Source organism: Oncorhynchus masou, unplaced genomic scaffold (genome assembly GCF_036934945.1).
Source record: "Oncorhynchus masou masou isolate Uvic2021 unplaced genomic scaffold, UVic_Omas_1.1 unplaced_scaffold_2156, whole genome shotgun sequence".
In the NCBI taxonomy this organism is placed as follows: domain Eukaryota; kingdom Metazoa; phylum Chordata; class Actinopteri; order Salmoniformes; family Salmonidae; genus Oncorhynchus; species Oncorhynchus masou.
This window is the reverse complement of record NW_027008633.1, coordinates 45208-57720: the sequence shown is the minus strand read 5'-3', so window position 1 is coordinate 57720 and position 12513 is coordinate 45208. Positions and strand designations below refer to the sequence as shown.

The 12513-nt window shown below is 41.1% G+C and overlaps 1 long non-coding RNA gene across 2 annotated transcripts in view; it reads left to right on the top strand.

Moving 5' to 3' along the window:
* Positions 1 to 12513, top strand: part of LOC135533013 (uncharacterized) — a 59786-nt gene that overhangs the window by 4758 nt on the left and 42515 nt on the right. Inside the window, exon 3 of one of the 2 annotated variants that reach the window (XR_010454431.1) lies at positions 6296 to 6468. The exons of the other annotated variant lie outside the window; for it this stretch is intronic. This is a non-coding gene — a long non-coding RNA (uncharacterized LOC135533013). Of the gene's footprint in view, positions 1 to 6295; positions 6469 to 12513 lie in introns of those variants that run through there. 2 annotated transcript variants of the gene reach the window in all.

The window sequence follows — 12513 nt, the reverse complement described above, 5'->3', positions numbered from 1 at the left end:
CCCTCTGTACACTATTAATTGTAATATCTCTGTTACTTTTTTGTTCACTATTCTTAAGATTATTATTTAGAGTAATGTTGACTCATAATCACAACAGTTAATTCAACTTCTATTTTGTCAAACTCAAAACTATTTTGGGTTTATATGGTTCCATTTGAGTTGTAAAATCTAATTGATGTATTTCTTAATGTATTATGTTGGCTTGGTTGTGAAATCCAATCTCTATTGGTATCCATTGAAGATAAATCATTTCCAGCAATTTTACATTACCCACAATTTACATTCAGAATGCAAGTCAGCCTTCTCAGTAAAGTTTGCAATAAATCCAACCACTGTCACGTTCTGACCATAGTTCTTGTGTGTTTTCCTTGTTTTAGTGTTGGTCAGGACGTGAGCTGGGTGGGCATTCTATGTTGTGTGTCTAGTTTGTCTGTTTCTGTGTTTGGCCTGATATGGTTCTCAGTCAGAGGCAGGTGTTAGTCATTGTCTCTGATTGGGAACCATATTTAGGTAGCTTGTTTTGTGTTGGGGTTTGTGGGTGATTGTCTCTGTCTTTGTGTTTTCTGCACCAGATAGGACTGTTTTGGTTTTGCAAGGTTTATTATTTTGTTCATGTTAAGTTTCTCTTATTAAAGAACCATAAACTTTAACAACGCTGCACTTTGGTCCTCTCCTTCCCAGGAAGAAAGCCGTTACAACCACTTACAGATTAGATTAGGAAAATGTGCGTTACATATCATTGTGTAGCATAAGATAAAAAACAATCAATGTATAGTACCAGTCAAAAGTTGACATACCTACTCGTGCAAGTTTTAATTTTATTTTTACTATTTTCTACATTGTAGAATAACAGTGAAGTCATCAATACTATAAAATAGCACATATGGAATCATGTAGTAACCAAAAAGTTAAAGAAAACAAAATATTTTATAATTTCGATTCCTCAAAGTAGCCACCCTTTGCCTTGATGACAACTTAGGACACTCGTGGCATTCTCTCAACCAGCTTCAACTGGAATGCTTTCCCAACAGTCTTGAAGGAGTTCCCACATATGCTGAGCACTTGTTGGCTGTTTTTCCTTCACTCTGCGGTCAGACTCATCTCAATCCAATCTCAATGGGTGATTGTGTAGGCCAGGTCATCTGATGCAGCACTCCATCCATCCTTCGAGATCAAATAGCCTGTACACAGCCTGGAGATGTGTTTTGGGTCATTGTCCTGATGAAAAAGAAATGATAGTGGGACTAAGAGCATACCAGATGGGAAAATGTATTGCTGCAGAATGCTGTGGTAGCCATGCTGTTTAAGTGTGCTTTGAGCACTCCCACACCATCATACCTCCTCCTCCATGCTTGGCCCAAGCAAATCTCTTATTATTGGTTTCCTTTGGTAATGGTTTCTTTGCAGCAATTTGATCATCAAGGCCTGATTCATGCAGTCTCATCTGAACAGTTGATCTGGAGATATATCTATTATTTGAAGCATTTATTTGGGCTGCATTTTCTGAGGCTAGTATCTCCAATGAACTTATCCTCTGCAGCAGAGGTAACTCTGGGTCTTCCTTTCCTGTGGCGGTCCTCATGAGAGCCAGTTTCATCTTAGTGCTAGATGTTTTTTGCCACTGCACGAGGAAATGTTCAAAGTTCTTGAAATGTTCCAGATTGACTGACCTTCATGTCTTAAAAGTAATGATGGACTGTCCTTTCTCCTTGCTCATTTGAGCTGATCTTGCCATAATATGGACTTGATATTTTACCAAGAATCTCAAATATAAAATATCTAGATTTGTTTGACACGTTTATGATTAATACATGATTCCATGTTTTATTTCATAGTTTTGAAGTCTTCATTATTATTCAACAATGCAGAAAACAGTACAAGTAAAGAAAAACCCTGGAATGAGTAGGTGTGTCCAAAATGTTCACTGGTACAATACATGCGAAGACACAGACACCGAAACAAACAATTCAAAGAATCTAACTGCAACAGAGCATGCTGGGAAATATGACAATAAGGCCCCTCCCACATCTGTGGATACTCCATAGTTTTAACTCACTGTCTCTGATTACTCTTAAAGACAGGAAGCAAACCAAAAAGGTGGAGCAAAATCAAATCAGAGAAATCAGACAAAATAACGTTTTCTAGAAATCAACTTCTGAGAGCCCACTAAAGGTGTTGACCCTCCACATCTCTCAAGACAACTGGAGCACTGCAACAGCCAGTCTTAAATTGCACCTTGGCCAGCACAGGTGAAATACCTTCCTACTAAGACGATAGCAACCAACACAGGTGTAACACATACTGACTAACGAGGTGACACCAATTGGTGTGCCCTACGTGCTGAAGTCCAACCTAAAAACATAAATGGAAAATCCATAGCCTGTAATATTACCTATTTTGGGGTGGCGTGTAGGTGTGTAGGGGTTATAGTGGGTTAGACTGAGTACTATATTACTGTACTATATATATATATATATATATATATATATATATATATATATATATATATATATATATTATTTTAAAAACAAACATGTTTTAAATGAGAAGACGGCATTGGTCTGAAACCAAAAAAGAAAGGAAATTCACAAGCACCAAAATGCCTACTCCACCCATTCTCTACCAACGTTTTCCAGACCATAGTTTTGGTTTATTGTACTATAAACAATGTGTATGCAGGTTTCTCAGGATTCAAACTTCCTCAAAAAATCTGGAAAATACATATTTTCACCTTTCATTCAAAACCTAAAATGAGCCCATCTTCAACATCTGGAATATATGTATTTTTAACGCTTACTGGGTTCAGATTTCTGGGAACACACTGACAACTAACATGACACTGTTGATCAGTCAGTGCAAATTGGGATTGAAATGGCATGAGGAAAATTGCATTGACTGAAGAGAAGAGGGTGTACTGAATTAATGCATCATAAAGATAGGGCTGGAATTAGTTCTGGATGCTCGAGCAGGAACGTGTCTGTCTCGTGTGTCAGCCAGGATCTGCCGGATTCAACTACCTGGCTGAGCTTTCTCTCAGTGCTGGGCTACCTCTCAGTGCTGGGCTACCTCTCAGTGCTGGGCTACCTCTCAGTGCTGGGCTACCTCTCAGTGCTGGGCTTCCTCTCAGTGCTGGGCTTCCTCTCAGTCCCGGGCTTCCCCACAGTGCTGAGCTGTCTCTCAGTCCTGAGCTGCCCCTCAGTCCTGAGCTGCCCCTCAGTCCCGAGCTGCCCCTCAGTCCCGAGCTGCCCCTCTGTCCCGAGCTGCCTCTGTCCCGAGCTGCCCCTCAGTCCCGAGCTGCCCCTCAGTCCCGAGCTGCCCCTCAGTCCAGTGGGGTTCTGGGTGAGGACTACTAGGCCATGGTCGGCGGCGAGGGTGGACTATCCTAGGACGCGAGGAGGGGGGACTAAGACATTTGTAGAGTGTGGTCCCGCGCCGGAGCCGCCACCATGGACAGACGCCCACCCAGACCCTCCCTATTGTTTTAATGTGCGTCCGGGAGTCCGCACCTTAGGGGGGGGGGGTTCTGTCATGTCGAAATATATTATGTTTATTCTTCATTTATTCGGTCAGGCCAGGGTGTGACATGGGTTATTGTGGTGTGTTTTTGTCTTGGGGTTTTGTGGGGTGTATAGTGTAGTCTATGGCTGCCTGAGGCGGTTCTCAATCAGAGTCAGGTGATTATCGTTGTCTCTGATTGGGAACCATATTTAGGCAGCCATATTCTTTGAGTGTTTCGTGGGTGATTGTTCCTGTCTCTGTGTTTATGTTTCACCAGACAGGCTGTATAGTTTTTTCACGTTTCTGTCTGTTTTTGTATTTTCAGTATTTTCATGTCAAGTAATTTTCCATCAATAAATATGAGTAACCACCACGCTGCATTTTGGTCCGCTCCTCCTTCAACAGAAGAAGCCGTTACAACACCCACTCTCACCCTTTCCAGCCAACAAACATATCCAAGATTAATTCTATTCTGCCAAGTCATTCATTACATCTCTGGTATAATTGACGAAGCGCTGTGGATTATCCTAAATATAATTGATCCAGTTAACATTCTTATTTGAGTGTGGACCACTGGAAAATACTTAACTCTAATCCTGCTACGATCTGATTTCTTACTTTGAACTCGTCTGGTATTCCCCGTAGAACCCCAATGTTATCAATATATACTCTCTCGTCAGAAGACCCAGATGGAGGACTTCTTTTCTCCCGTTTGGCCAACTTCATGTCTTGGTGTTGAATGAGTGTCAAAGGCTTATCCCAAATGTACAAGGGCGCATAATCCTGTCCAATCTGCCGGTAAAACTGGCCATAACATCATTCCCCCACATATTTCCCATGAGTACTGTACCGGGCCAAACAGTAATAATCTCTTCCGGTCACTGTAAAGGGAGGAAGTCTTGATTTAACCTCTTGAAACTCCCCATCCCGGATCCAGGATCGTGAATAAAGCCTCAGGCTCATTAGCATAACGCAACGTTAACGATTTCTGAAAATCGCAAATAAAATGAAAATAATGCACCTACTCTCAAGCTTAGCCTTTTCTTAACAACACTGTCATCTCAGATTTTCAAAATATGCTTTTGAACCATAGCAATTCACTAATTTGTGTAAGAGTATGCTAAGCTAGCTTAGCATTTTGAGTAGCATTTAGCACGCAACATTTTCACAAAAACCAGATAACCAAATAAATAAAATCATTTACCTTTGAAGAGCTTCGGATGTTTTCAATGAGGAGACTCTCAGTTACATAGCAAATGTCCAGTTTTTCCTGAAAGCATCTTTGTGTAGGAGAAATCGCTCCGTTTTGTACATCACATTTGGCTACCGAAACGAACCGAAAATTCAGTCACCAACAACGTCAAACTTTTTCCGAATTAACTCCATAATATCGACCGAAACATGGCAAACGTTGTTTGGAATCAATCCTCAAGGTGTTTTTTCACATATCTCTTCATTGATATATCGTTCGTGGAAGCATGCTTTCTTCTCTGAATTCCATGGAAAAATACTTGCAGCTGAGTTTTGCGCACCAATTTCGGCGCAGGACACCGGGCGGACACCTGGTAAATGTGGTCTCTTATGGTCAATCTTCCAATGATATGCCTACAAATACGTCACAATGCTGCAGACACCTTGGGGAAACGACAGAAAGGGCAGACTCATTCCTCTCGCATTCATAGCCATATAAGGAGACAATGGAAAACGGAGCCTCAAAAATCCTGCTCATTTCCTGGATGCCGTCTCATCTTGGTTTTGCCTGTAGCTCACGTTCTAGGGCACGCACAGAGAATATCTTTGCAGTTCTGGACATGTCAGAGTGTTTTCTTTCCAACGCTACCAATTATATGCATAGTCGAGCATCTTTTTGTGACAAAATATTGCGCTTAAAAAGGGCACGTCTTTTTATCCAAAAATGATATAGCGCCCCTAGAGTTTCAAGATTAAGGGGAACCTGTGGATATAAATAGTGCAAATCAAGACAACTGTCATTATCTGGCATTCCTGCTTTCGTGAACAGCTTTACCAAACAGGCCATTCCCCTGGGTGAATCAATTCCATCAAATGGAAAGGGGATGGTCGTCAGCTGAGGTTTGGCTGTGGCGCAGGCATAACATTTTTCTTTAGCTACTGATCTGGCTGTACAGTAGATCTATTCTCTCCAAAGTTTAGATTCGCCATAACCAGTTTCTACCTCAATCACTTCCTTCAGATCTTTCGTCTTCACTATCTTCACCGGCCCTTGGCTCTGGACTACTCTGCTGTCAGTGTCTGTTGTGTCAGGTGCTCTGTATTCCTGCTGACGATAGAGTTACCACCTGGCCTAACCTCCTCTACCCGGAACTGTACTAGGATGTTGACCAAAAAACTGGTCAAATCCAACATACCATAACCCTAGAAGATCTTCTTTCATAACTTTTTTTAGGGTAAGGCGTATCTTTATGCAATTACATCCCTCTCTCCGGATTACAGTCAAAAACTCTCACCTTCACTATACTCCACCTCCTTCCATACTGGGTGAGTGGATTCATATAGCCCTCTCTCTCCGTATGAGCTATGACCTGTGTCCACGATCAATATGGGAACCTGCACCGATATATGCCATAATGGCTCAGAGTCCAAGACTGCCATGTAGTTAGAGACCCCATTTGATCTACATAAAACTCTATTGAGACATCCTTCCCAACCTTTACTCTAACTTCCTGTCTACCCAGATCTAGCGATCTCTTATGCTTGTTTGGAACAAAATCCTCATTGTCTAAACCATGGGTCAAATTACCACTCTCCGCATACTCAGGTGGGACGTGCTGTATCAGGAATATGGTACCCACGATAAGACAGCTCAGACCAAACAGCACTCCGATGAAGCCCCACCCTTTTCCCGGGAAATATATCACATCACTTCACTTCTATGAACGCTCACAGCTGGGGAAAAGTCGGGTATAAGGGAATCTTCAATAGGAGTTTGACCCCCGGACCCTATTGGTTGCGGTTCCTCTCCTACTTCTGTGATTGTTTGACAGTGTTACTGTGTCTTACCCTCTTACAATGTGTGATATGCACCCAGGTAGCTTTTTCGGCTATCCTCACCGTAAAGGCAGTCACCAGGAGTACTTGGTATGGCCCCTCCCCACTGTGCTGCTTCCCTTCTATTCTCCTCGGGGACTGGGTTGAGTGAATCACCTTATCCTGTAGTTCACCTGTAGTGCATAAATCTTGTACATACAGGTTTGGTTAACAAACAGTTTCTCATATGTTCTATCTTTAACTTCTATGCCTACCTGTTAGCTATTTTTTTTTTGTATTATTGGTTTATTATCCAATAGGCCACTAAGTGTCCTATCCTAGACCACAACATACCCATCCCCTTTTTGATACCTGGCTCTGCCCAGGTAACAACCTTATCTACTCTAAATAATGGCTTAGGTAAGATTAGTAAATTATCCGTATGTTCTGACATTATCATGTATGTCCAATTCTCCATTTGGCGTCCATTCATATTTCTCCTGTACCAATTCTCTGTCAAGTGTCTTATCTACTTTTAAGAGGTATATTAACGAAATGTCTCACTGTTTGGCTTTATCTAAACTCATGGAATTTTTTGAAAAACATGTATATGGTATCAATTTCTAAAGTCCTTCTATAGGTTAATTAAGGTTCTCGATTCTATCCCTAATCCTAAATCTCCACAGATGTCATATATCCCTGTCAAACTTTAATACTATTTAAATAAAAAATATTCTAAATGTTTAATTTCCTGTGTTAATGAAATCCCTCCTTCGGGAATCCACTGTATTTTATCTAAAAATAACATGGGTTAACCTTAAAAATCAGTCACGTCAATAATTTAATATATGTTTCATAGTTTGAGATATATATTTTTTTCCCATGTCAGATTATATTTTCCTTTTTTTATTCAAAAGGAATGGAGTAGAACATCAAACACACACATGGCCACTGCGCCTGAGCCCCCGGTGCCAAGCTGCCCGCTCTACCCCTGCCCCCAGTGGTGTTCATATGCCACAGTTCATTACTGCAGGCATGACTGTGCCTCAGGGCCAAAAGGGCACAGTATGGAGGCGTCGTTGTGTTCTGTGTCGCATGAAATGCACCACTTGTTCAGTTTGCCTCTGCTTTACATCAGAAAGAGACTTCGCACAGGCAGCAAGATATTGTGACGAGGACTTCCAAAGGGTGTACTGTTTTTAAAAAAATATTTATTTTCTAATATTTAAACATTTTTTGTGTGTGTGTGTTAGAATTGCTTTTTGATATGTAGTATATAGTTATTTGCACAGTTATAGGTCCTTTCACCAATTCGGCAACTTGGGTACATTTGGGCACCTTGTGTGGGACACCTGGGTGACTTCATGCTAAATGTCATGTAGCTCATTCATTCCTGAAGTTATCAGTCTGAAACTTTGCACACCTACAGTTGCCCTGTTGTGTTATCCATCAAAATTATCTCCAGCATCCTATCTGACTGTGTGGCTATTCTAGTAAATGTGAAGATGATACTACAACAATAAAAAACAGAAAATGTATGCTCTTTCTCTTTTCTTCCATCAGATCTACTGTGTTATATTCTCCCACATTCAATTAACATTTCCACAAACTTCAGAATGTTTCCATTCAAGTGATACCAAGAATATGCATATCCTTGCCTCTGGGGCTGAGCTACAGGCAGTTAGATTAGGGTATGTCTTCAGGTGGAAATTGAGAACAAAGGGATGCAGCCATAACAGGTTAATTAATCTCGGGCAAACATGCCTCTCATGATTAATGACGGTATGGGTTCCCAAGCGGGAACTATACCCCCCCATTCAACTCAAACGGTGGCGCACAGAATGGAAAAATATTCTTAGAAATATTTAACCTCCACACATTAACAAGTCCAATAGCTCAAATGAAAGATAAACACCTTGTTCATCTACCCAGCGTGTCAGATTTCTAAAATGTTTTACGGCGAAAACATAGCACATATTTATGTCAAACCACCACAAAGACACAGACGATATGCAGCCGTTTTGTTGAACAAAAGATGCAATCACAAACGCAGGATTAAAAGAAAAATCATTCACTAACCTTTTGAAAATCTTCATCAGATGACAGTAATATGACATGTTACACAGTACATTTATGTTTTTTTTTTCGATAATATGCCATTTATATCCATAAATCTAATTTTACATTGATGCCATGTTCAGAAAATTCTCCAAAATGTCCGGAGAAATTATAGAAAGCTACGCCAGATAACAGAAATACACATCATAAACTTTGACTAAAGATACATGTTCTACATATAGTTAGAAAGATACACTGGTTCTTAATGCAACCGCTGTGTCACATTTTTTTTAACGTTACGGAATTAGTTCACTATGCAATAATCTGAGACGGCGCTCAGACGTAAACAATATTTCTCCGCTATGTTGGAGTCAACAGAAATACAAAATTACAGCATAAATATTCCCTTACCTTTGAAGGTCTTCGAACAGAATGTAGTGGAAGGAGTCATACTTACCCAATACATTGTTTTGTTTCAATTCTAGTGTCCATGTCCATATGCTACCACTTTCAGCTCAAATGCCCAAAAAATTACTTCTGGTCCAGAATAATTGCGCATCAAAACTTCCAAATTACATATCATAAGTCGACTAAACTGGTCAAACTAAGTGCAGAATCAAGCTTTAGGATGTTATAAACGTACAAAACGATTGGCATTCCAACCGGACAATCCTTGTTCATCTCGGGCAAGCTGAAATAGAGGAAGCTCTGTGTCCAAAGCGCGCCCTAACGCACATGGAAATCCTCGCGACACCTCTGTTTTTCGCCTCATTGGGTCAAAGTTCACAGCATTTGCACAATTAAACGCTCTACTGAATGAGGACATCTAGTGGGAGACATAGAAAGTGTTTCCAGATCCATAACTGGTTGGGAAGGGAGGGGGTGATGACGTCAATGTTGCCCCAACTTTCAGGATTCCAAAACTAGTTTGGAAGATTGCCTGCCCTGTGAGTTCTGTTATACTCACAGACATAATTCAAACGTTTTTAGAAGCTTCAGAGTGTTTCCTATCCAATAATTATTATTATATGCATATATTAGCAATTTAGGACAGGTTGTTATGCAGTTTACTCTGGGCACGCAATTCATCCAAAGGGGGCAGTATTATCCCTATCCCTAACAGGTTTTAAGTTTAGTTTATTGATGGTAGTGCACAATGCCGCAGGTTTTGCAAACCTGCCCAGTGTATATCGGTTATACAAAACCCAGTGGGAATTGTAAAGCTCCCATTATTGATCAATTCTAGAAATTTTAGAACATCAAATAACTTAAATCATTCCCCCAGAATCGAGAATAAAGGCTACTGACCTTGTCGACGACTGGGAAAAGCAATGTTCGTTGGATCTTGTCACCGTCCCTGTTGGTCTGGGGTGTACACCGGCCTGGTCTTTAAACTCAATTCAGAGGCCAGGTCTTAAATAACGGGACCAGATCCGCTCGTGCACGATTTTCGGCGTACGACCTTCAGATGACAGAGACGGGTATTTTAGATCCCGGTTCGAAGGACCAATTGTTATGGGAATTAAATTCCGATATGTTTTAATACCCAATTAAATTAAACTCTCTGTCCACTCCTAAGAATTTGTAAGACTATTATTTGCATAAAATGGACAGAGACCAGTCTCAAAACCAATCTGTAGCGTTTATTCTCGAGAGTACTGAACACGATACAGTTTACCACAGGTTACCACACTTACCCGTCAACTGAAAATGACTTTATTCGTTTTCAAACTGTCCCGTCTCTTCTCCCACCCTGGTACAAAGGCAGTATCTCAAGCCTTCCCACATTGTATCCGACCAATTTAATATAATTTATGACCGAGCCAAGGTCTCCCTGTGTAGATAAGCATTCTAGCCAGTCTGACGATAAGTTCAATCATTTCTACCAAGGAACAGACAGTCATTGTTCTAATTCTTGATTATATGTACACACATTATATTCAGTACTAGGATTAAAAGAAAATTCCTACATCTATACAGTAACATAATAGTATTCTGATTAGTCAGTCCTGATTGAACTGTATACATAATTAGTCATTATTGATTTAAAAAATCCCTTAACAGTCCCCTCTTTCCTACTATAACACCCTCCACTCTTCTGGGAAGGCTTTCCACTAGATGTTGGAACATTGCTGCAGGGACTTGCTTCCATTCAGCCAGAACAGCATTAGTGAAGTCGGGCACTGATGTTGGGCGATTAGGCCTAGCTCACAGTCGGCATTCCAATTCATACCAAAGTTGTTTGATGGGGTTGATATCAGGGCTCTGTGCAGGTCAGTCAAGTTCTTCCACACCGATCTTGACATACCGTTTCTGTATGGACCTCACTTTGTGCATGGAGGCATTGTCATGCTGAAACAGGACAGAGCCTTCCCCAAACTTGTGCCACAAAGTTGACAGCACAGAATTATCTGAATGCAGAATGCTGTAGCGTTAAGATTTTACTTCACTGGAACTAAGGAGCCAAGCCTCAACCATCAAAAACAGCCCCAGACCATTATTCCACTTCCACCAAACTTTACGGTTGGCACTATGCATTGGACAGGTAGCATTCACCTGGCATCCGCCAACTCCAGATTCATCAGTCGGACTGCCAGCGGGTGAAATGTGATTCATCAATACAGATAACGCGTTTCCACTGCTCTGGTCCAATGGCGGTGAGCTTTACACCACTCTAGCCTTGGCATTGCGCATGGTGATCTTAGGCTTGTGTGCGGGTACTCGGCCATGGAAACCCATTTCATGAAGCTCCTGATGAACAGTTATTGTGCTGACGTTGCTTCCAGAGGCAGTGTGGAACTTGGTAGTGAGTGTTGCAACCGAGGACAGCGGATTTTACACGCTATGCGCTTCAGCACTCAACGGTCCCACTCTGTGAGCTTGTGTGGCCTACCACTTCGCAGTTGAGACGTTGTTGCTCCTAGGTCTTTCCACTTCACAATAACAGCACTTACAGTTCACCGGGGCAGCTCTGGCAGGGCAGCAATGTGACAATCTGACTTGTTGGAAAGGTGGCATCCTATGACGGTGCCATGTTTACAGTCACTGAGCTCTTCAGTAAGAACCATTCTACTGTCAATGTTTGTTTATGGAGATTGCATGGCTGTGTTCTCGATTTTGCTTCCCTGTAAGCAACGGGTGTGGCTGAAATAGCTAAATCCACAAATTTGAAGGCGTGTCCACATATTTTAGTATATATAGTGTATATATATTAAATCAAATAGCCTAGTACAAACACTAACACTTTTCAAATCAAAAGGCTAATGCACAGAACAACGTGGACAGTTGGGTTCATCTCAAATTCAGTACCATTGGACAGCAAGATAATGAACTAAAGCACTGATCATCAGGAATGAGATCAGAATGAGTGCTAAGGCCTACATTTGAACACAACCGTGGAAGCTTCAGGTATTTGTGGTGCTCACCAACAGGGATGTAAACACATTTGTGCTCAGATTTTGCGGAAAATAAGCTTTTTCTGCATATGGAACATTTCCGGCATCTTTTATTTCAGCTCATGAAACATGGGACCAACACTTTACATGCTTTTATATTTCTGTTCAGTATATTTAGGATGCAAGTGTGGGTATTCAGACTTTGAGGGGGGTCCACAGAAAGTACTTGACACGTTCTATAGATACTGATAAAGACAACTTGAAGTCAGTTTACTTTTGAGGTTAAAGAACACAAGTCATGTTTAGTGGATACAATGCGTCAGAGGGCTCTTCTGTCAACAAACATTTCTTGTTTAAACTGTAGCTAATGGAACACTATGCAATTGCCACTTCAACATTTATTAACAAATGCAATGCTTGAGTCATGAAGTCCTCGGGAAGAATCTCTAGTCACTCAGAAGCCAGAGATGTGGATCTGATTTCAAATTAAATGAAAGCAGATCTCCACTCAAATCCTTGAAAATGTAAAAAAATAAATAACAAAACTTTTGGAGAG